General features: G+C 37.5%; 1 protein-coding gene and 1 long non-coding RNA gene across 2 annotated transcripts in view; both read left to right on the top strand.

Annotated features, from left to right (window-relative positions):
- The window catches only part of LOC127948770 (catenin alpha-2-like), a 403027-nt gene that overhangs the window by 131093 nt on the left and 248079 nt on the right, over positions 1-23855 (top strand). The gene's annotated exons all lie outside the window — the stretch shown is intronic.
- On the top strand, positions 10085-11786 carry LOC127948773 (uncharacterized). Its single transcript, XR_008152183.1, has 2 exons — positions 10085-10255; positions 11295-11786. It is a non-coding gene; the product is annotated as an uncharacterized LOC127948773 (long non-coding RNA).

Genomic DNA, 23855 nt, shown 5'->3' with positions numbered 1-23855 from the left:
AATATTGACTCTTTTCTATTCAAAGGCTGCTCAGAGTGACCTTGGCTTTTTTAAAGCTTGAAAAAGGACAAGAAAACCACAAAAGCCTAAAAAAAATGTATCTATGTCGCTCATGAACATTTTTCCAAATATGAATACAATTCCAGTAAGCTGATAATTATTTTCATGCTCATGTCATTCCAAACCCGTAAGACCTTCGCTCATCATCAGAACACAAATGAAGATGTGTTTGATGAAAGTCAGGAAACTGCTGTCTGCCAACAGTCATTCACACTTTCAATTAAGGACGTTTCAGAGGCATTGGGGTATGAATCAGAGCACTCGCCTCTCAAGCGGGTCCCAAGATGCTGATGCCGATGTATGCAAATGCTCATCAGTGCCGCGAGGCCACGCCCTTCTACACCGAGTGATGCAGCCAACCGGGAATTAATTGGGTTTTTAGGCTATGTCATATAAAGGGGATGAGATGGAATTAACTAGAGACAAATTAATGTAATTAGAGCTCTCATTGCTGCATGCCCATCTCATTAGCTACGATGGCCCTTCCCTATCCTCCCTGCCGAGATTCAACTTGACCAGGCCCACCACCCTTAAGATCTGTCTGTGGTTAGAGCGGCTAACACGATTGACATTGATAGGTGGATAGAGCTGTGGAATCGAGTGTAATTGTGTTAAATGGGCAGACATGGATCTGAGGAGCAGAGCTCTAACTATGTTAGCACGCTACATATGTTAGCATTAAGAATGCAGGGGTGAACTCGGTCGGGTGATGGAGCATGCAGTTCATCCTGTGGGTTGAGAAGTGCATGCTGGGCTGTAGGGGTAAACCATGTGGAACTATACTATACCATATGCTATACTATCCATGAGTGATGTCGCAATATTGGAAAAAATTCAGTTTTAAGCCATGAAGGGTGATATTAAGCAGCACATAAACTTTGTGCAAGAGTTATGCTGGTGAGCATCTTAACCTCAGTTATTCATACAAAGTGAAAGTATAAAGAGAAAAAAAAAAACTGATGGCGCAGAGACAACAAGAGATGAACCTTCTTCAACACATGCTGATAACGGTATATGACTGTCTTGAATTATTCCCTTAATATTTTTCTTGTGGCCTGTAGACTAGTGAAAAAAAAAAAAAGAGAAATGTATTTGGCATTAAACAGGTTGTTTTTAAAGCCGGTGCTTGAAATAATGCTCCTCTTAGTTTTCATTTATGACTGGAGTGTTAATAATTGTAATTATAGGCCTATAATTCATTGTATAAATTAATGGACAGGTTTAAAAGAACTTTTAAAAACATTTTCAATGAGGAATAAGCTAATAGCCTAATCTTTTGTTATCCTCACAGCGCGTCAGTTATGCGGTGATGCCCTATGAAATTATTGTGTGCTAAATTAATTGTGGGGGACCCTCAAGCACGGGGCCCGGTGTGACCGAACCAGTTGCACTGCACTAAGGACATGTGATGAAGTTTCGTGAGGACACAGCATAACCCAATCGGAGCTGTGACAGATCAGTCATATGTCACGAGTGTCTTTTTTTTATTTTATTTTTTTATGCTGCTTTGCTTGGCAGCATAAAGGACATGTTTGCTTTTATCTTTTAAATTCAACTGTTTAGGGCCTTTGTAAGATGTCTTATCCCGTGGCTCCCTCTAATGAACTGCAATTGTCCTTTAGAGGGGACATTTTTTGCTCAGCCAATGCAAGTCTATGGGGAATCATTATTTATACCAAAACTCTAAGTCTGATCAGTTAGAAAAGATATAGCAACAAGCTATAAAGGTCAAATGTATCCACTGAGTTTGGTGCTTGTAGCCTTAAAGGTGCCATGATGTGGATTATTTTCTTTTTTTTTTTGTTTAATGTTTTTTTTTTATCTTTCCTGAGGTGTCATTATACTGTTAGTATGATTTTTACATTCAAAATGTAGAAATAAAAGGGATTTTTATATCCCGATTTTAGCCCTCTGGCTTGAATGCTCTGTTTCAAGGGGCGTGTCTGCTGTGAAACGACAACTGTTGTGATTGGCTGACTTCTTTGCATTTGAAATGTGTATTACACCGTGGGACCCCTCTCAAATACTTTTACTAGGTTTTTATTTTATATATTTTTTAAAATATTTTTTTTTACTGTTAAAGCTGTTGCTGTTAACGAATAGTGGAACTGCTGATTACAGCATTATTTTTTAGATCTTTTCCCATTACATTAAAGGCTGCAGTGATGAGGATTGAGTAGACAGAGTCTCTTTATCGCGTGAATGCAGTGATCTCGTCATTGCAACGTGTTTTCTCTCACGAAATGCTTTCACCACAACTAACAGCAAACACAACATCGACATGAATACAGTAAGAGCTTCGTTGTGCAGCATAAGAGCGTCATTCATTATAACGGCAGTTTGGGCAAGTGTGCAGATATACAGTACTCGCGATGCATGATTGACAGCTCCGAACAATATAAAGGGAGCTTCTTTGATCGCTCTCTGTAGTTTAATCACAATTTAAATAACAGATTTGTTTCATGTTACTAAGAGAAACAATGTGAAGTTGAACGTTTAGTCACTGGCTTGATTTACTGATGCATAAACAGTATTAAACGATTTAGAAAGAAAGTCTGTGTGAATTTGAATAATTAGGTACACATCAGAAATCACTGATCACAGATCAGGCATTAATGAACACTGTTACTCACTGTTTGTGGAGGTGCTGTTGAATCCATATCGTAAAAGTCTGGTGAGACTGAATTATATGTTTCCTCCAAATTCTCGGGCGGGCAAAGCAGAGAAAGGGGAGGTAACCTTTCCCCTTATGATGACATAAGCTCTCATTTTCTCAAAGGCTTGGTTTACACCTATCAAAACGTCTAGCCACTGTTGGAGCATAGACAGGCTAGGGGAACTAGTATTAATGCAAAAAAAACAAAAAAAAAAACAAAAAAAAAAACATAAAGTGAAATGTTCATGCCATGGGACCTTTAAAGACCTAGGAGGAGATAGAGTTGAAAATCCTGGGTCTCAGAAGAATAATTTGAAATTTAGTATGCTGGCTTTCTCAAGTAACTAATAACTTTACTAAATTTAGTGTAGTGGATCAGTTTATGCGAAATGTTTGTATCTCCTTGTTTCAGATTATGAGAGAGATGAGAACTCTTGGCCAGCGTTGTGGACTGAAAGGCAGGCTATGGAATTTAAAAAGATCCATTCTTAAATGTGCATTGAAAATGCCTGTAGATAAAACCTGGACCATATTCATATAACATCTAAGGATACATGTAGCTCTTAACTGGGTGAGCTCAAGAGTACAAAATCAGTCTAGTCTCCCCAGATGTAAATGTCATTGGCTGTTAAAATCTTGTGTTGCTTATACTAAATTCACATAATGGTAGATGTGATGTTTTTTTTTCAGAATTCTCTCAGTTAAATGAAGATGTAAAGGGTATGCATTAGTGAGTGTGGTGGTGCTTACTCTGGGATGGGTATGCATGAGGCTGGGTGGGAAAAATCCACTGTGTGGAACCATTCAATCAGAAATCAGGGTGAAAGAGTGGGAGGGAGAACATTGGAGAAAGGATGTGTTTAGAAGAATGCTGACTTATGGGCCTGCCGTTTGCCTTTAGACAAGAATAAATTCGAATCAATTGCCTTTAGACCAGAATCAATCATTCTGGTTTATTGCTATTGTTATAATTATCAGGGTTTTTTTTTTTTTTTTTTTTTGCCCCTTAGTAGGTTAGTAATGATAATGCTCACATAAACTGAGTTGATGTCATTTGATTTAATTGCAGTCACTTATATGCTTTTACTCTCCTATGTGTACTTTTGCATTGTCGAGTCAAAAGCATTTGTCTGCATCACTGGTTGAAAATCACTTTATTTCACTTCTGCTTTGTTAATTCTATACAACAGACATTTTGATTTAACAAATGATAAATGAAATGTGTTTTTACAAACACAAGATATATTAGACTGTGTTTTTACAAAATAATAATGATAATAATAAAATAAAATAAATTATATTGGATGTATTTAGTTTTGTGTTCTTTGTTTAGTTTTATTGAAACTAAACATGTTTTTAATTTTTACTACTAATACTATTAATAATATTAATAATATTATTATTATATTATTGTTATTATTATTATTATTATTATATATTTAGTTTGACAATAGTTTGAAAGGCACCCCAATTTCTATCTCATCAAATTTTTCAGATAATCAAACTAAATGCATTTAAAAATCAAAGCTTCTGTATTTCTCAAACTGCCTTAGTTTTAATGAAAGCTCTTGGTAAATCAGTTTATTTTTTTTTTTACTCATAGTATTGATTTTTATTTATTAATTATTTATTTAGGATTGAAGTGAGTCGTTGTACTGATCTGATGGCAACTTTAATTATACTAAAGAGACTGCTACTAAATGAAATTAATGTAATATGAGTTAAAATAAATATATTTCTTGTTCAGAGATGATGAGCCTTTCTGACAGAGCCAAAAGGTTGGACAAACACTGGTCTACATTACTGAGCGCTTTCAGATTTAATTTAATTGATCTTATATATAGTACACATTTACCATAATTCAATATCTTCAACATATGCTTAATGGCATACAAGATCAAGCTTAATGAATCCAAGAATTAACTCATCAATGTCTGCCATTGTGTCTTTTCTCATTCCCCCAAGAATAGCTGCGTCGCACGTGAGAATCCAGCCTTTGTTAAACGTTCCTCTGCAGGTCTTTATCCTGTCAGCAGCACCAAATGTGTAGTGTAAATCCCTTTTGTGTTTGGAGCTCAGAGCTCCATAAATATGTTCTGTCAACATGCAAACATTTATAAATAAGTCAAATCGCCCCAATGTTTCAGCGTGGCTGCATGCACACCCCTTTGACGGGTGAAAATGAATGTCCGCCTTGCCCCAGTTTATTGTCCCTCCTTGTTTACTACATGAAAACATGAAATATAAATGCAGGTCTGAAGACCAAGGCACTGCGGTCATGTATGATGCATGAGATTATTCACCCTGATTCCGCATTTTCACTGTCTTTTATATTTCACACAGTACAGACAGATGTGAGAGTGAAATGACTCAGCTGTCTTTTGTCTTCTTTTTTTTTTTTCTTTTTCTGTGGACTGTGTGTGTCTGTGTCTTTGTGACCGAAAGAGTATGTTTAACAAAGCCACATGTTTAGTGATTCGATAAACAAATAATTAGATTTTCAGTATAAGACATTTACAATGACGAATCAGCACAAGGTCTTAAACTAAATCCTGCTTTAGTTTAAATGACCTCAGACATTGTCAACTTAGTTAAGCCGTGTACTTGGGATTTTGTCTTATTTTATCCAATTAAAAAAGAAAATGCTTTCATGCTTTTTTTTTTTCTTCTTCTTGGAAACTTAAGTCTGTCTGTAATTTGAATGATGGCTTATGGTTAACATGACCTCCGTTAAGTATCCACAATTCAAACAAATGTCAAGAACTGAACAGTGTTAATTTTGTCAGGCATTTTTTTTTTTTTCTTATTTAGTCTTAGGCCCTTTCCACACGAATGTGGTTATTTTTAAAATCAAAGCTTTTTCTATGTGGTTTGGCCATTCGTCCACACGCAAACGCAGTACCAGGTCACCAAAATCCGAACATTTCTCAAGTTCACACTTACATATAATGAACAGAGTAAAGATTAAACGTATTTGGCATGCTGTCCAAGGGAGAGGGCTCAGAGCTCGGCTTTTAGCCAGGACCCAGAGTGCTCTCCCCAAGTGTTCCTCCCCATGCTGGGGTAGGAACGGGCTGAAGGTGAGGAGTCGGGGTGGTGGAGGGATTCTGAAAGACTAGAGATAATGAAGGTAAGGCTGCTTTGATTATTTATAGGGGTCTCTCTTTGTTCTGATTGGATAGATGGTGTAATTACTGATGATAAACTGGCTGTGTTAATTATCTGTGTGTGCTCCTGCCGAAATTTGTTAATAAAACATCACTTCACGAGTTCACACTTACATATAATGAACAGAGTAAAGGTTATGCGTATTAGGCTTGCTGTCCGGCGAGAGCCTTCAGTTTGGACCCAGAGCGCTCCCCCAAAAGATGGGGGGAAATCAAGCTGATAGAGGACATGGCATGTGGCTAGATTATGGTCACGGTGGCTGTAAATCTGATTAATGTTGTTTCTAACCTACAGCGGTGCCACAAATGGCATTAATTGTTCTTATCGGACCAATAAGACCCTCCTTTCCTCCTCAACCCACAGATCAGAGCGACTGCTCATCAATTTATCTGATACGAGCTGTTGCTATTAGTCTGTCTGCGTTTTACGGCCCTATCCTGTAAACAACAGGGTAACCGGGGCCACTGAGTACAATTTATAGAAGCTCGACAGGCTATTTACACAAGCCAGACAGAAAAATGGTTCTGATAGTAGATCTTTTGATCAGAAGAGCTGATCTCCTGTGTGGTGGTATATAGTCGAATGCATTTTAACCTTGACAAATTCAAAATAGCTTTGCTCATGTTTAATATTAAAACAATACTGTGAGAAGAGGTCACTGGAGCATTTGGTGTGGAACAAGAGTCCATTTATCATCAGAGTTGCTTGGTGTATAACTGTAATTGAACTATGGTTTGGACTTGTATATATTAGGGGTGTAACGGTACACGTATTCATGCCAAACTGTTTTGGTGTGGGACTGTGTGTACTGAATGAATACATTGTTTTTATATTAATTTTGTAATTTGTTTTTTCAGGAAATTAAAATAATAAATGCTGTTTTGACAGTCTTTGATGTGGCATGACAAACCGCTGTATAAAAGACTAGGAGAGCCGCTTCTGGGACGGTTCAGAAACGTGCTAGTATGAACACAAACATTGAATTCATCGGCCGCGTTCATCATTGTAATTGAATATATTTTAACAAATAAGCTAGAAATTGTATTATTTTAAAGTTAATTTAAAAGCTGCATTATGTGCAATTTACACGTTTGCATACATTGTTTTTGTAAAGTTGAGTCTTGATCAACTGTTTAAAAATAAATAGTTGGCAATTTTACGTTTGGCTTAATTTGTTAGGCCTAATTGTAACCTTATAATGTAAAAGGGCTCCCTATAGTTTTAAGCAAAAGCTTATGCTTAAAACTATAGGGAGCCCTTTTACAAAACCTACTATTTATTTCAGTGACTTGCCTAACTGACCTTATTTGCCTAATTAACCCTCTAAGCATTTAAATTGCAGTGTAAAATGAGGACTAGTATCTATTTAATAAAACAACAAGTTAAATAATGTATACTGTCATAATGGCAAAGACATTTCTTTATAATAATTATGTAATCAAAAACTTTCATTTTGGATGCAATTAATCGCTTGCCAGCACTTTTTTTTTTAGTGCAGGGTTAAGAACACTTGTTTAAATTAGGTAATTTGAAAAGATATTGAATCATTTATTGCGTCGAAACCAACTTCTGATATCTCAGTTGTGCATTTTGCACCCCAAGATATTGCCCTCTCTCCCTTTCCTCTGCTGCTTCTCTCCTCCTACGGCATCAGATAGGTGAGGCTTTGACCTTAATTTTTCACGCTCTGTCAGCTGCTCCCGGGCTGGCACAGCGGGTCATCAATTATGTCTGGCCCAGCATTGCCCACTGTTGGCACGTTGAACCTGCGGCTGCACTGCGCCCTGCCAAGCCCCGGGAGAGTTTATTAATGAGACTAGCTTGAGTGGGCATAGGTGAGAAAGTGTGTGTGTGTGTGAGAGAGAGAGAGAGAGAGAGAGAGAGAAGACAGACTTTTTCAGTCTTGCTGCAGGGGTTCCAAACTGTAGTACTAGGAGTTGGTTTCCAAGATACCCATTTATTAGAGGAACCGTTTCACCAGCCATCTCTGAAACACAGGTAAGTGTCAGGAAATGACCTGCGGGTCAGTTCCCAGTTAACAACATTCCCTGGATGCAAACACCTTCACACAGCCTGTCTTTGATAGCAAATGTGAACTTCTAGCTGTTTTATTGCATCAGGTTCATTATAGTTGCCTAAAACTAAAATGAAAACCTTAAAAAACAAACAAGCACAATTAACAAGTGTTAACTGATATTAAATTAAGTAAAACTTAAACTGGATTAAAAATGTGAAAAGCACAGAACAGAATTGCTGTTTAACTAAGTAAACTTATAATGAAAGCTCAAAATGAAAGCTGATTTACAATATTTCAACAAAACTGTAATAGTATCTCAATCATACTAAAATATCACTGCATTGTGCTCTTATGTCCCTGTGTCATGTCATAGTGAAACATGAGTGTCTTAAAAGCTGAAAGATGATAAAGTAATTCCTTTTGCAATAATTATTTTAAGTACATATAATTATGAAATAATGTGATCATTTGGCAATGTTAAAGGTAGTTTTTCATTCATTTATTTCTTAAAAAAATAATTTGTATTGGAATTGAAATTTTTAGAACACGAATCCTTAAGTTCTTTATGATTCTCAACCCTATTCCTTGCATAGTGTACTTAGAGCTGAACTAGGGAGCAGATTGTGTGCACCATCATTTCAGAAGGGCTGACACCTTAAATCAGTAGCCTCACTTTCTCTGGGTCACTGCGGTTTTCACTGAGGGAGCTGAGTGGTCTCATTCTGAAATTCATTCATTCATGAAAGATTTTAGGTGTCTGGTTAAGCTGGGTTGTAATGTGAAGACTGCTGTTGGTGTGTCCACGTTTGCTTAAATATTATGTGAGTGTGTTGATATGCAAGTGTGAAAACGCTTTTACTCTTGACAGCTGGAGCATCAAAGCTTTCTAAGAAACATTTAAGTCACATATTCAATAGATACTTTACTTTCTCTGAAAACTTTCCTACATGCCATGCATTTCTTTATTAACAAGCTATGCATTTTTTGGTAAGAGCAATGTATGAAAAACAAACAAACGAACAACAACAACAACAACAACAACAAAACCTCTGCATTTGCTCTACATGACCTGTGCTTTTAGTTTATTAAGAGCAAAATGTTTTTCCTTTAACTGCTCAATGATGTGTATCTTTCTGTTGCTTATTTGGAAAGTCCCTGAATACTTTCATAGCAGACCTCGAAGTGCTCCTCTTTTCTATACAAATAGGAAATTATTGTCTTTTCTGTCATTTTTGAATGCAACTATTAAGGCCACAGTCTACTGAGTCATCTATACTTGTTTAAATTTGCATAATTCTTTTTATTTAATGCAACTATGCATAATATATATTTGATTTGATTTGAATAGTTTAATGTTAGCATGTTGCTAAGTTAATGGCACATCGCAGCACACATAAAATACATTAAATTAAATTATCAATGTAATTTAATTTGATTCTGAACTGTTTTTATGTTATTTGGTCAGTAGGTGTGACTGTAATAACAACTAATCAGCTGTAATCAACTGCTATTTTGCTGGTTGTGGTGCATTCTGGAATTTCCTCTGTGAAGGATGCATTGCTAATAATATTAGCCAGAAAAGTAGGTATCAAAGGCATGTAACCTGTTGCTAACCGAAAGGCATATGTTATCATGACTTCGGTTGCTTTGGAAGTGTGCCTAAAAATGGCATCTAGGTAGGATGCTTGTTACATTTCCATCATTACAAATCATATAGCGTCTATCATTATTTCACAGCAGGCTGACATCACTGTCTTCTAAAGGGAGAGGAGCGTGCATGTTGCCTTAGCATCAGCAGAGGGCCTTTTGTGTGCGCACAGCAGGATGGCACAGCCATAATTAAGACAATTAATTCAAACGGAGAAGAGCCTTGCACATTAGCCAAAAGGTTTGCACACTGCTGATTTCAGCCGCTGGCTTTAAGAAATGTCAGTGGCATCAGAGCTAATCTGATTAAGTGTTTGTTGTCTGTTAATGCACAATTAAAGGAAGAAGGAGAAACTACTCACACTTTCCTATATAAATGTCCAAAACCTCTTCATAAGCAAACTTCTTCATTTTTTTTTTTTTTTTTTGTAGATGATAGAATAATCAGGTACAAGTATTAAACATTACACGCAGGTAAACCTCATTTGTAAGGGTGTATATATATATATTGTCACGGGAGGAGCACAAGACAGACACAGTGGGCGTGGCGTCAGGCCTCAGAGAGGCTTTTATTAACAGAAATCATAAAACAAAGGGAATAAAAGTGGCCAAAGGGGGAAAGTGTCCAAAATAACAGGGAATCTGGTGTCCTCGTCGTGCTGCGGGATTTGTGTAGGTCGGGCAGTGTTCATCAAGGAAGGGTCCAGGTAAGGGGCGGAGTCCGGCGGCCGCACGCGCTCCCCTCCTTGGTCCGGGGCGCGAGGGGCGGCGGCTTCCTCTAGCGGCCACATCTCTCTCGTCGGCCGCGGCGCTGGTAGGGGATGGACGGCCCGGCATCCTGGCCCGTCGGCCGTGTATACGGGTGCGGTTCCCATCCGGATCGCGGGTCCGGCAGCTCACGTCTTGGTGGCGCGGGAGTCCCTCAACGCACCCTTCCTGGACCCACGAGGACACCAGTGTGCATGCACGGGGAAGAGACCGGTCTCCTGAGGAGAGGCGCGTTGGGCTTTTAAACAGCGGCGGTAATGAGGCTCCACTTCCTTCAGGTGTGCCCCATCACACGCCGCCAGCCCTGACTCGTCCAGCGCCCCTCCTCTCACACACCCACTCCAGTCGGGAGCCTGGTGAAGGGCGGCGATTTAGGACGGGGTGCCGGTGATAATCAGGGAGGAGGCAGCTGACTCGTCACATTCCCCCTCCCAAGCGACATCCCCGTCACCAGGGCGCCACCCACACGGGAGTGCTACCATCCTCAACCAGACTCCAAACGGTCGGAGTGGGCAGGGATTCCTCTCCGGGCGGTCCTCCCTCTCGCAGCGCGCCGGAACAGGGACAGAGAAACCGGGTTTTAGTGACAGCCTCAACCAACCACAGGGCAAAATGACGATAACAGAAGTCACTTACCCTTTTGTGGCTGGGAGGCTGTCCCCGGTTTTCCTCCGTCCCAGTCCGGGTTCTCATGAACGTTTGCAAGCGAGAGGGAGTGACGTCACCAGACGTTTCCCAACTGCGCTGTCTAGGCTCCGCCTTGCCCGCATTCTCCACCAGTGTCACGGGAGGAGCACAAGACAGACACAGTGGGCGTGGCGTCAGGCCTCAGAGAGGCTTTTATTAACAGAAATCATAAAACAAAGGGAATAAAAGTGGCCAAAGGGGGAAAGTGTCCAAAATAACAGGGAATCTGGTGTCCTCGTCGTGCTGCGGGATTTGTGTAGGTCGGGCAGTGTTCATCGAGGGAGGGTCCAGGCAAGGGGCGGAGTCCGGCGGCCGCACGCGCTCCCCTCCTTGGTCCGGGGCGCGAGGGGCGGCGGCTTCTCCTAGCGGCCGCGTCTCTCTCGTTGGCCGCGGCGCTGGTAGGGGATGGACGGCCCGGCATCCTGGCCCGTCGGCCGTGTATACGGGTGCGGTTCCCATCCGGATCGCGGGTCCGGCAGCTCACGTCTTGGTGGCGCGGGAGTCCCTCAACGCACCCTTCCTGGACCCACGAGGACACCAGTGTGCATGCACGGGGAAGAGACCGGTCTCCTGAGGAGAGGCGCGTTGGGCTTTTAAACAGCGGCGGTAATGAGGCTCCACTTCCTTCAGGTGTGCCCCATCACACGCCGCCGGCCCTGACTCGTCCAGCGCCCCTCCTCTCACACACCCACTCCAGTCGGGAGCCTGGTGAAGGGCGGCGATTTAGGACGGGGTGCCGGTGATAATCAGGGAGGAGGCAGCTGACTCGTCACAATATATATATATATATATATATATATATATATATATATATATATATTACAATACATGCATCGTGAATAGCAACCATATGTATAGTCTATAGCTTCCAAAAAAATACAAACATTTTTATATACATTTACATATAAACAATGATCGATGAACATACAAAGAACACATTAATTAAACCTGGAAGCTCACACATTTGAGTTTATTTGTTTAGTAACACACACACACACACACAGATTTTGTTTTTGTTGAAAATATTGTGGCAATATCATATCTTGAGGTCAGTATTTTGTATTGAACTGGACTGTGATGAATGTAATATGCTACTAATAGGTAAGTGTAATAAATGTAAGAGTAATAAAATACTCTCAAAATAGCATGACCTTGGGGAATGCCGGCCTATCACTATCTTCTCCTTTCAAATCTCTAGAAAATTGGTGTATCTCTCGGTCTTACTGTCTTTCTTTCAATTTGCATCTCTTTGTCTACCTTTCTCCCGCTGTCTGACCTTGGCCTTATCATATTAAAGCTTCTCTATTTCCTGTAAGAGCTGCTCAATGGCTTTGTCTCCAGATTGGGCTGTTAGGGAAGAGTTCACCAGGCGCCTATCGGGCACATTTATCCCAGACTGTTCCAGAAATGAGTCGAGCAAATAAGCAGGGGAGGAGGTGCTGGCCGTGCAGATGGCTGTCTCTGACACAGAGAACAAATTATTCACCCCATAGAGGCTAATGTACATTAGCGAGACGGCATCTGCTGCCGGGAGGAGACGACAGGGACAGGTATCCCCACAACTCTTCTGCTGTGAGCCACACAACTGCAGGCTTCACAAAACGCTCATTAATCCACCACTGATGGTTTAGTCTCGCTACAGTCATACGGCAGGGGAGCTAGAAGACCTGATAGTAGAAAAGGCCTTGATATGACTTATCAGTGCTAAGAGATAAAGAAAGAAAGACAATATAGTGCAGCAGGGAAATGTTTATCTCTTTCCTCTCTCTGATTTTCATCCATTTAAAGCTCAGGGTTATATACTGTATGATTGTCTAAATCATGTGCTATAGGCTCAAAATGACCCAAACACTCAACGGTGATTGACTGATATATTTACCGTACTTTACAGATCTCATACTGTAATTGACAACTAAACTCCTCATGCTGCACCAGTGTGCGCTTTAATGTTAATGTTTCTGTTCAGCTATTTAGGGGCCTGTCATTCTTACCATGCCTTGACAACCGCTTGTAGTGAGTTAGTCATCAGGGTCAGCATAAGGAAAAAATAGCAATTCGACAGCCATGCAGCAAATGTATTTTCATAAATGTACATGACAGTGTTCTGTGAAGCACATATGAAGTGATGTGACGTGTTGGGGAAGAATTTGACAAAGGGTTTGTCCGTGATCAATTAAATAGGGCCCAATGAAATCCGTTCCCAAATGTTTTTTTTTTTTTTTAATTCCAATCTTTTCTCAATTTTATTATTATTATTATTATTATTATTATTATTATTATTATTATTATTATTATTATTATTATTATTATTATTATTATTATTATTATTATTAATTTGTCAGGTGATTACATTATATTTTATTAATCAAAAAGCATGTCTAATTAATTGAGTTATCCAACAATATATTAATTGAAACTTACACAATTTAACAACAATTTATTAAAAGTTTATCACAAATAAAATGTTTATGGCCCTATGAAATATGTTTATTTTATTTTTTTTTCTCAATTTTAGTTTTATTTATACCCAATTCTGTTTTTTTCATTAATTTTCTGGATTCCATTTTAATGGATTCATTAAAATGTAATAAACAAAAGCATCTCTAAATAATTGATTTTATTAGAAACTTTTTCATTAATTAATTAATTCATTCATAAATATTTTGTTGTCTATTTAAAATGTTCTGCTAAATAAATTCTGGTAAATAAAGTTTCCAGTAAATATTTCTTAAATATGTTTTATTAATAATAGTTTTATTAGTAGTAGTAGAATACAATTTCATGAAGTAATTTATTTCTGTCACAGTTTCTTAAATTTAAACCAAACTTTTATTTTCATGGGTTATTATTAAGACTTTGAAGTTTATCTGTTTATATGACATAATGCTAGTGTAAAAGTTATTACTAGATTTTGTGATTCTGTCCAAGTTCTTGCTTCATGTAAATCATAGGGCCCTAATTAAAATAAAAATCCTCTCAAGGCCGTTGTTGTTTTTAAGATGAGTAACTTAAATCACCCTAACTGTGGTAAAATAATGCGTGTAATAAATAAGTGCCTTTTTTTTTTTTTTGCACTAACAGCAATATGATATACACATGATGTTTGATTGTTTGTGTACATTTGTATGATTTTTAATAATAGGATTTTGATTAAGATCTAATATTTATCTATGGCCTTTTTTTTTTTTTTTTTTTTTTTTTTTGCAGTAAATTGCATTTCTAAATTTCAAACTCAATTTGAAGGTTAGCCATCTGAGTGCCATCTGTGTCAGCTCTTGGGGTTGTGACTTTAGCTTAAATCTGATGCGTCTTTGAAAACCAACATGGAAGCTGACATCTGTTCAATCTCTCCAAATGCTTCTTGCCAACTTATTTGTAGGAGATCTTTTTGATTGGCCCGTGGTCTTCAGAAAATGTTCAATCTTTCTGGTAGATGATGACTTAGCGACAGCAATTATCTGTATGATGACATGCTGATTCAATGTGAGCTTATCTATCAGCAGATAGTTGATCGTAAAGGCTCTTTGGAAGCAAATACATTAATGTGCTGGTATAAATAGTGCTTTTTATTGAATTAGTTAAAATTATTTTGCTCTCTAAAAAACACACACATGGGTGGACATGCAATTTCATCATCCTATAACAGCGGTTCAGTATAAATATCCCTGATCCCAACCCATTTAAGTGTTCGGTAGTAAAGACAATATGTTTGCTGGGAATAGGGCATAAGTGAAAAACATGCCATATGTGTGGGTGAGTCTTCTAGAGTGAAAGAGATGTTGAGCGATACAGCGCCTGGATGTAGCTAATACAAAAATGACCTTTTCCAGAAATATATATTGCATTGGAAACAGACCACATTTACAGTAGTCAAGCTACAGTGACCCATGCCTAGTAATGATTTATGGATTGCTCTACCGCTCTTAAAGAGAAAGAAACAAAAAAAAAAAAAAATAATAATAATAATAAATAAATAAATCTTGTGTTGATACCTACACTCCAATATTTTGTTACACCTCCAGCCCAGACTTTTTCAATGAAAAGACTGTCGGTGTCATTTTAAGCTGACATAGAAAAGTTGTTGGTAGTGCCAGGCCATGGCAGGGTGCAGGGTGAAATTGTTATTGATTGTTGTGAGTTTCCAAAGTGAGCCCACACATAAACAACATATTAAAGGTTCTGTAAACTATTTCAGTTATAGTGTTCTTCTTACTTCTAACATTTTTGTTAACTTCAACTACACTGCCACTCTCCAAAACCCTGTCCAATTTAAAGACAAGAATGTTTCTGATTAGACAGTTTTCTGATTTATATAAATAATAATAATAATAATAATAATTATTATTATTATTATTATTATTATTATTATTATTATTATTATTATAAAGGTAGTAATATAATTATTACTAACAATTAGATTATTTAAGGCGATTTCCTCCCCTCCTTCAAACCTTTCACCTGGGTTTCAAGACTCTGTTGGACAGAATGTTATATATAGTATATTGTATGAATTGGAGAAAAGCCTATTGACAGCTGTTTAATTCTAGGAATATTGGACATGTTCCTACTATTATGCTGGTGCATAATGTTTTTGTTGAGTTTTTTAACCATGTTTCAGGTCAACTGATTTGAACTCCATTTCCCCCAGAAAACTACTCATATAGTCCCACAGTGCTGAGCCATTAGGAAAAACTAATTGCATTTCTGTGTCCTCTTCCTGCTTGTATGTACAGGCTGTTGAAGAGCCTTTGAGCCCTAGAATCAACCTTTCTTTTTCTCCTTATACCTGTCTTATATGTCTTATATATGAAATTGTACATTTTTGCTTTGTCATTTTTTCCCCAGTCTAGTGTGCACTCAGATGTGCACACCATGTACTTGGCCATTCCATTTAGTGTATACATTTTTAAAGAATAGAATTATCTAAAATTGAACATTAGCCTTTTATTGTTGTCTACATAGGAGCATCATTGTTTGAATCATGATTATTATTATTATTATTATTATTATTATTATTATTTTACCATTTTCAGTATAGTTGCTAAAAAAGTTCAGTATTTGCCATCTTGTAAGCAACGTGCACTATCAGGAAAAATCCAAGTAAAGTACACCTAATAAGACATGGTAGTATCTACTAGCCATCTACTAGCTTGGGTACTTACTACTTTGCAACTTTTAGGGGAAAATAAGATATTAAAGGGTGTTCCCCCTTTAAAGGTGCAGCAACTGATTTGTGAGAAGGCCTTTTGACTTTTTTCTATGCAACAGGCAACAACTAATAAACACACCTCATAGCTCGCACAAATGAGTACTGTTACTATAGCTAATACTACAACAGCATCATATCTGGTTTCTGAACCTTTCTGAACAGTGGACCTTTTTTTATTTATTTTTTTCCCACACACAAAACAGACACCTGACAAATAGGGCTGCACGATTAATAAAATGTGATTGTCACACATATCTTTCAGTGAAGCACGGTTCTGTGATCAGTAGTGAATCTTCATCCGAAGGCCAGAGGGCGCTCTCATGCTGAATCACCATATATGCCCTCCAGAAGTAATGTAATGCACGTCATTCCAGGGTTGTGACTAGAAGGGATACCACTGCTAACTGAAAATAAATAAATGTATAATAATAATAATAATAAAAAAAACAATGAAGCTATAGTTCACTGATAAGCCACACAAACCCGATTACGAAATCATTCTGTGATTGTGAAAGCAGTTTTGTAGCTTGTCAGTTTGACTCATTTTTAACATGCATTTAAAAAAGCAACATGCATCAAACATATTTCCAAACACGAGAAGCATTTATGAACCTCTTGCCCAACAAAATACTTTTTAAGTATTTAATAACGTTTTTATTCAGTTTTTCCAAACTCACTTTGCATTATAAATTTTCTTTATCATAATGAAAATTATAATAAGAACTCAGATAAACCATATGTTTTTGTAGTCCAGTTCGATCTTCTGTTTCCTTGAACGACATGCATTACCTTTCTTCTGTGGGGCATATTTGGATTCTCAGCGTGAGAGCACCCTCTGGCCTTTGAATGGAGATTTACTATTGATCACAAAACCATGCGTCACTGAAAGATACATATGACAATTACAGCTTTTGCCTAATCCCTACTTTTTTGTAAAATTTACAGAATTACTGTATTTGTTCAACTTTTCCACTCATTATATGAATATATACCCATCACTTACTTTAAACATGTATTTTTAATATAACACAACAACTTCTTCACTGTGTTACTGTGTTTGTACTGCATAGAATACAGAATAGTGTAGAAAATATGTGACTGGTTTCTGAAGCCAACTACAACAGGGTAGTTCATCCAGCATATAGCCCCTTAAACATGCCAGATTAATTCTGTTTCAGCTTAATGGCAAAGGACGGACATTCCCCCGTTATTGCTCTGCAACCGGGAGTCCAAAGATGTCGAAAAAATGACGATGCCATGGACCCAGAAATGCAATGACAATGTTAATTTTGGTTATGCCAGAAATATTGTATCTTCTGCTGCCAGATGGGACTATCTGTAATTAGCCCAGTGAAGGAATCACTCTTCCGTTTTGGCAATGCTTAATGAATATGAGTCTCTTTCAATATGAGACTCAAAAGACCATATGTGTGTTTTTTTTTTTTTTTTGCTAAAGCACCTGGACAGTCACTCTAGCGCTGATAAAATCCTACTGGAAACAAACTGGCTGGTGCAGACAGTGTCCAATAAAGCAACAGATTCTACCATTCATCCTTCTTCATTGTGCCAAAAATGAGACCTCACGGTTTTCGCATCCTTTTTCTCCCGCTTCATCTCTTTCTCATCCTCTCCGGGTCCCTGGCCTTGCCCTGGCACATCTGTTTTGACAGATGTTTGACTAAAGAGATTTGGCTGGATGTTGTCTCTGCGGTGACTTCAGTTTTCCTGATCCCTGCTTGATATTGTTCCACTAGCAGACAGTTACCAAAAACACCTGCTAGTGTTAACTTGACTCACCGCGTGGCACTTCGAGAGTCATTTAGGTTCACCGCATGTTCTGCATTTCTGTGCTCTCGTGTGACCTTGCAGGTACCAGCCGCCCTCCGAGACTCAATTATCGTCAGGGATCATTGAGGGGGAAGAGTTGTGGTATTTTAGCGCACATATTTAATTGCACAGACCTTGATTAGCCATTTTGGTGAATGGTCCCTGAGAGACTAAAGTGACTAAAGAGATGCTTGATTTTCTTCAGTGCAGTTTGTCTCATTCAGTTTTGTGTGCATTAGCATTCTGTGAACTCCGGCAGGCTTAAGGAAAATCACAGTTTATATTATTAGGTATAAGAGAGAGAGAGAGAGAGAGAGAGAGAGAGAGAGGACAAGGTTTTGCAATGCACACCTGTTGCTGCCACATGACCCACTCTCAAGGCAAAAGAAACCCAGTCTCTGCTTTTGTTCCTCTACAGTTTCCATTAGATGCCTAATTGTAAGGTCCATATTTTTCATTGCTGGCAGGCTCCATTATAAATATATTCCATGGGTGCTGCAATTACAACATTTTCCATTTGAAATTAACAGAAAAGATGTAATGAAGTGACCATGTTTCCATTGTGTGACCCACTTAAATGAAATTTCGAAACTCCATCCGTCTCTGTGTATCTATCATTCTGTCCATCTCGTGCATATTTAAATTATTTAATGACCACAGTTATCCAACACTAATAGTCCCTGTGTGTGAGAAAGTAATTGCCCCCCAGTTAAATCAGAATAATTAATGCGGTTATTAGAATCAGGCGACTGCACACAGCCCTGCGGCGTGAAAATCACTCCTTTAGATGTCCCAGCGCTAATCACTGTGCAAATTGTGTTGTGATCACTGCAACTATTTGATTCGTTTATAAACTCTTCGGTGTGTCTACAGATTTAGAAACGTCTCCTGATAAAAAAATTGTATACGAAAGCAAATCTTTGTCCACTTATTTATATTATATTTTCTATTGTGGGCTATGTGAAGATAAACTTAATTTTCCGCATGTTGGCTCTAAATACACACACTGACCTGCACAAAGCCATCGTCATAGCAACAAACCATCTTTTTTTCTACAGCCATCATTCACGCCTTCATATCACTTAGTATTTTTATTTTCTATTTTTATTTGTATTTTTGCTCTTTCCTTGTCTTTATAAACATATCTTCAGTAGGTGGAAGCTGAAATGTCATCTGTTTAATGGGTAATATCAATTCATCTCAGAAAATCAGTTACAAACTTGTGTGGCCTATTTGCCTATTTAAGCTTAAAACACATATTCTGGGTTTAAGACAAGTTAAATGAGGAGTAAGTACCCGAATCTCATCTTAGGTGTCCTAAGCAAGTTCATGAGAGTTTATCAGAGAAGAAGCAATGCCGTATTTGTGAATGAATCACTCCTTTGAGTTGCAATATTTTGAATTACTTGTTGATTTGGATCACACAACCTGTCAGCAGTGGTTCCATTTTGTCTTTTTGGATAAGAATAAGAAGCACTTTATCTGTCCTTAGTGTCTTTCATTCCAACATAAGAAAACATTTCTGGAATCTGCGTCTGAAATAGCACGCGTTTACACAGTTTATGTATCTCAGAGGGGACATGGATGCATTTAAACTGTAGATACACATGTATAAATATGCATAATGTTTGTTTTGAACATAAAATGTTCAAAATACTGATATTTGAAATAATTTAAATCATGAAAAAATAAACACTCCACATGTGAAATTAAAACTGCTGGTAGGTGACAGCAAGTGAATGTAAATCAGTGAGTCACTGAGATTCAGCTGATTCATTCAAATGGCTGATTAATTCAGAAATTAAACATTTGACTGTGTTAATTAATCACTGAATAATTTATTCAACTGATTCATTCAATAAGCAGATTTATTCAATAAGTAAACATCGTCCATTGCTCAGAGACGCAAAACAGAGCTGATTCGTCAAACCTGCTTTCCTGTAGTCTGTGTTCTTCTGACTATTTTGTAGTAAGTAACAAATATACTTAGAGGAAATGTATCGGAGTAAAATTATACATTTTAATTAGGAAATGTAGTAGAGTAAAAGTTGGCTGAAATATAAAAACTCCACAAGTAAAGTACAGATTCTCCCAAAAAATACTGTAACAAAGTATTTTTACTTCATTACATTACCACTTCCTGTCAGGATTGTTAATTCTTTCAAAAATCAGTTTGTTTTCAGTTTCAACTCACCGATTTGATGATCTTGTTGCAGCGGCTATATATAAGCTCAGTGGAGGAGATAGTTATCAATAAAAAATAACTTAAATAGAGTCACACAGAAATTTACGCACCTTTATTTTTAAGAGTGTATTAGATGAAAAACTTAAATTAGAATGTTTTCGTGACACTAATTTAATTATTAATAATGATAATAATAAAAATAAATGAATAAGTAGGGTGAGTCAAAAAAAGGTAAGTGAATTATCGTTATATATAAAACTTCACTGGAACTGTAGTGCCCAACTTACGAAGTGCCCTGTTTTCTCTGCCTCACGTTTTCTTACTTTTTTCCCTGTACATGATTAATGGCGTAATCAAGCATCCCTGCACGTAAGACTAGGGGGGATGTGAGAATAAGCGTTTTTCATGCTCGGCTAGATAAGATTATAGCTTATAGGATCAGATAAAATGTCTCTCTCTCTCCCTTTGCTTTATTTTTGAAAGTGGCCTAGTTTTAAAAAGTTCACCACATAGCAGGACGGCAGCAGAGAGGCGAGCATGTGATGTGAGAGACTGAGAAAGAGAGGGGCAGTGTGAAGCCACAGGATGCTGCGAGGTGTGTACATGTCGGTTTCATTTTTGAATGAGCGATGCAACAACTAAAAAAATAAAACTTTGTGAACCCAGCGGTTTTTTATTCCCAGAAGCAATCTGCACATTGTGGTGGATACAAAGAAGTGTAGCGGTACAGTCGGCGTGTATGAAAAAATATGTATTTTCTCTTCTCTTTTTGTAGAAAGAGGATGTCCCGCAGGCTTGAAGGCCAGAGTGGTGTTTAATAGCAAAGTTTTATTTCTCTCTCTCTCTCTCTCTATGTGTGTGTGTGTGTGTGTGTCTGTGTGTCTATTAAGGAAGTCAAGCAGGTACAGATGAATAGCCCCATCACTGTGTGTGTCATTGACTGATGAAACACAGAACTGTAGCACACACACATATACACTGGCATTCTATGACAACATTAGCGTGTGTCACCCTCAAACTGTGTCTCATGTTGAATCTAAAGATACCTGGAATTCCTTTAAATCAAAGAAACTGCCCTGTTACACGCTCCCAAATTAAATGTAAGCCCATCTGGAATATATGTTGAATCATGCATAATGTTTGACACAGTGTTTAGGACTGACAGGAACAGATTAGGGTTGGGCTATATGTTGAATATTTAATTTTCATCTAATATTATGTTATGTTTCAATATAGTGGTTGTGATTGTGATTGTGCTTTAGGCCGTTCTCCACAGCACAGTGGGTTTTGTTGGACTTTGTACGCAGAGCTTGAGCTGGAGCAGAGCCTGTTTTGCTGGCAATATAAAATTAAGGAACATGGTGATTGATGTTAATGTGCTTTTTATTTGGCCATTACATCTTCTAAAGAGCATGCCATTAAACTAGTTTCATGATTAGACTAGAAAATGCTCATTAGACTAGTTTTGCAAGCCCTCCTTGTCTTGTGACATGATTATGAGTGTGTTAGGACTGTAATGTTGTCTCAGCATCTCTGATATTTAAACTTAAGCTCTGAAAAAAAGAAAAAAAGAAAACAAAATACATTAATAACTTTGATGTAAGCAGAAGTCTCTTTACTCAACATGGCTGCATTTGTTTGAGGTAAAAATATTATGATTTATAATTTAATATTGATATATTACAATATATCATTCTGATATGCTGATTTGGTCCTCAATAATTATTTCTTCATATAATTATCTTATTAGTATTTTTGCTTAATCCTCTGGGGTCGGCAAACGCAGACACGCGTTTTGTGGCATCTTCTCCTGCTATCACCAAAAATAACTTAAATTAAACTTTGTTTTGATCGTACAGATAAGAAAAATACATCAGTCAAATCTGTAAAGGGTCTACTTTTATTTGTATACACACATAATCCTGACAAAGTTTTATGCATTTATAAAATAATGAAAACAAACAGGGTGCCGCCTTGATCTGTGTAATCTTCATTTAGAAATGTGTCATTAAAATTAACTGTAACTCAGCAAATACAAAGAGACACTTGAGAGACTCTATCCACTTTCACTTTAAGAGGAACGCCAATTAAATTTGGCTAGTGGATTTTGCAAATGCTTGGAGGTCCCTGACCCTCTTGATGGAAGGTCAGGAGCTCTTAGCAGACAGGAATTTAAGCTAGACTGAATCCAGTGGCTCAAAGGGATCCCTTTGTAAGGCCACCCAGGGTCCTAGCAGTGTTAATTTCGTTGACTAAATATTTTCGTCATTATTTTCGTCACAAATATATTTTTGCGGACAAAAACGAAACGAAAACTAAAAGAGAAGGCACTGATGGAGACTAAAACTATGACTAAATTGATTGACATTATCGTCAACGAATAAAGGACGAGACGAAAATAGACTGTGACGAAAATCAAATCAGCAGACGGGAGAGATGCAAGGAATCAACAAAAGAACCGGCAAAACGGAACAGGCGAGACTGCATGAGAGGAGAGAACCAATCCGAGCCTGACTTATTGAGATGTGAAGCGAAGGTTTTCAGTTTTTAAATGAGCTCCCGGGAAGACGGCATTCGAAGAGGTGATGTCTAAAAGAGCGACAAAATGTCCACAGCTCACTTCACGTTTGACGACGAACAAAACAAAACAAACTGTAAAGCACGCGGAGCGCTCATTCGTGGCAAGAACACAACCAATTTGAAAATACATTTACAGACGAGCCACCCGGACATTTTTCAAATGTAATTTCACAACGATGTTCTTTTGTTTATTGAGCTAAGCAAAATTGGAATAGTGCAGTGCGTAGATGTTGTTTGAACTGAAAAGTACTGTAAAATAGCCCCTTCTTCAAGTTAGATGAGAGCACAATACTAATACGTAATATCATGATAAATACATTTGATTAATACTAAAATATATGTTTAGTATATTTTATAATGTTCTACTTGTTGACAATATCACAAATATTTCTATATTAGTCATGTGAAACATGAATGTTCACATCCTATCATTATACATACAAATCTGGCAATATTGTAGTATTTAAAACATACAATATTGCTAGACAAATTAATACCTTATAAAATCTTGTTACTTTTTTTTATCCACCTAGCTGCCAACTTATTAAATATTTACTTTAAATGTATGCACTTATTGTTCAGCTCAGCTGTAAGCTTTAAGGTCCTGGACCTAACGTTATTTTTCTTTTATTGATGGTCAATTGGCAGCTAGTTATTGTTTACATTATCATGACAGTGTTTGTTGCTGCATAAAAGCTTTTGAATCGAAATAAAGACACAGTTGTGTTGAAATAAAGTTGAATTTGTGTTTTATATATTTTGGTTAAGTTTGTTTCCTATACCAGCTGTAAAAAATTGTCGAGTAAATCTGTTATTGATTTTAGTCTTATTTTAGTCGACTAAAATACCAAGCAATTTTAGTCGACTAAAATAAGACTAAAATTAAAACAAATCAGATGACTAAAACTTGACTAAAACTAAAAAGAATTATAGTCAAAAGACTAAGACTAAAACTAAATTAAAATTTCGTGTCAAAATTAACACTGGGTCCTAGAGAGATCCAAGGAGGACACCAGGAATGGCCTAAGATGATTAAAACTTCTGGCACCCC

The sequence above is a fragment of the Carassius gibelio genome, chromosome B1 (assembly GCF_023724105.1).
Source record: "Carassius gibelio isolate Cgi1373 ecotype wild population from Czech Republic chromosome B1, carGib1.2-hapl.c, whole genome shotgun sequence".
Lineage (NCBI taxonomy): Eukaryota > Metazoa > Chordata > Actinopteri > Cypriniformes > Cyprinidae > Carassius > Carassius gibelio.
This window is presented reverse-complemented; position numbering and strand designations above follow the sequence as displayed.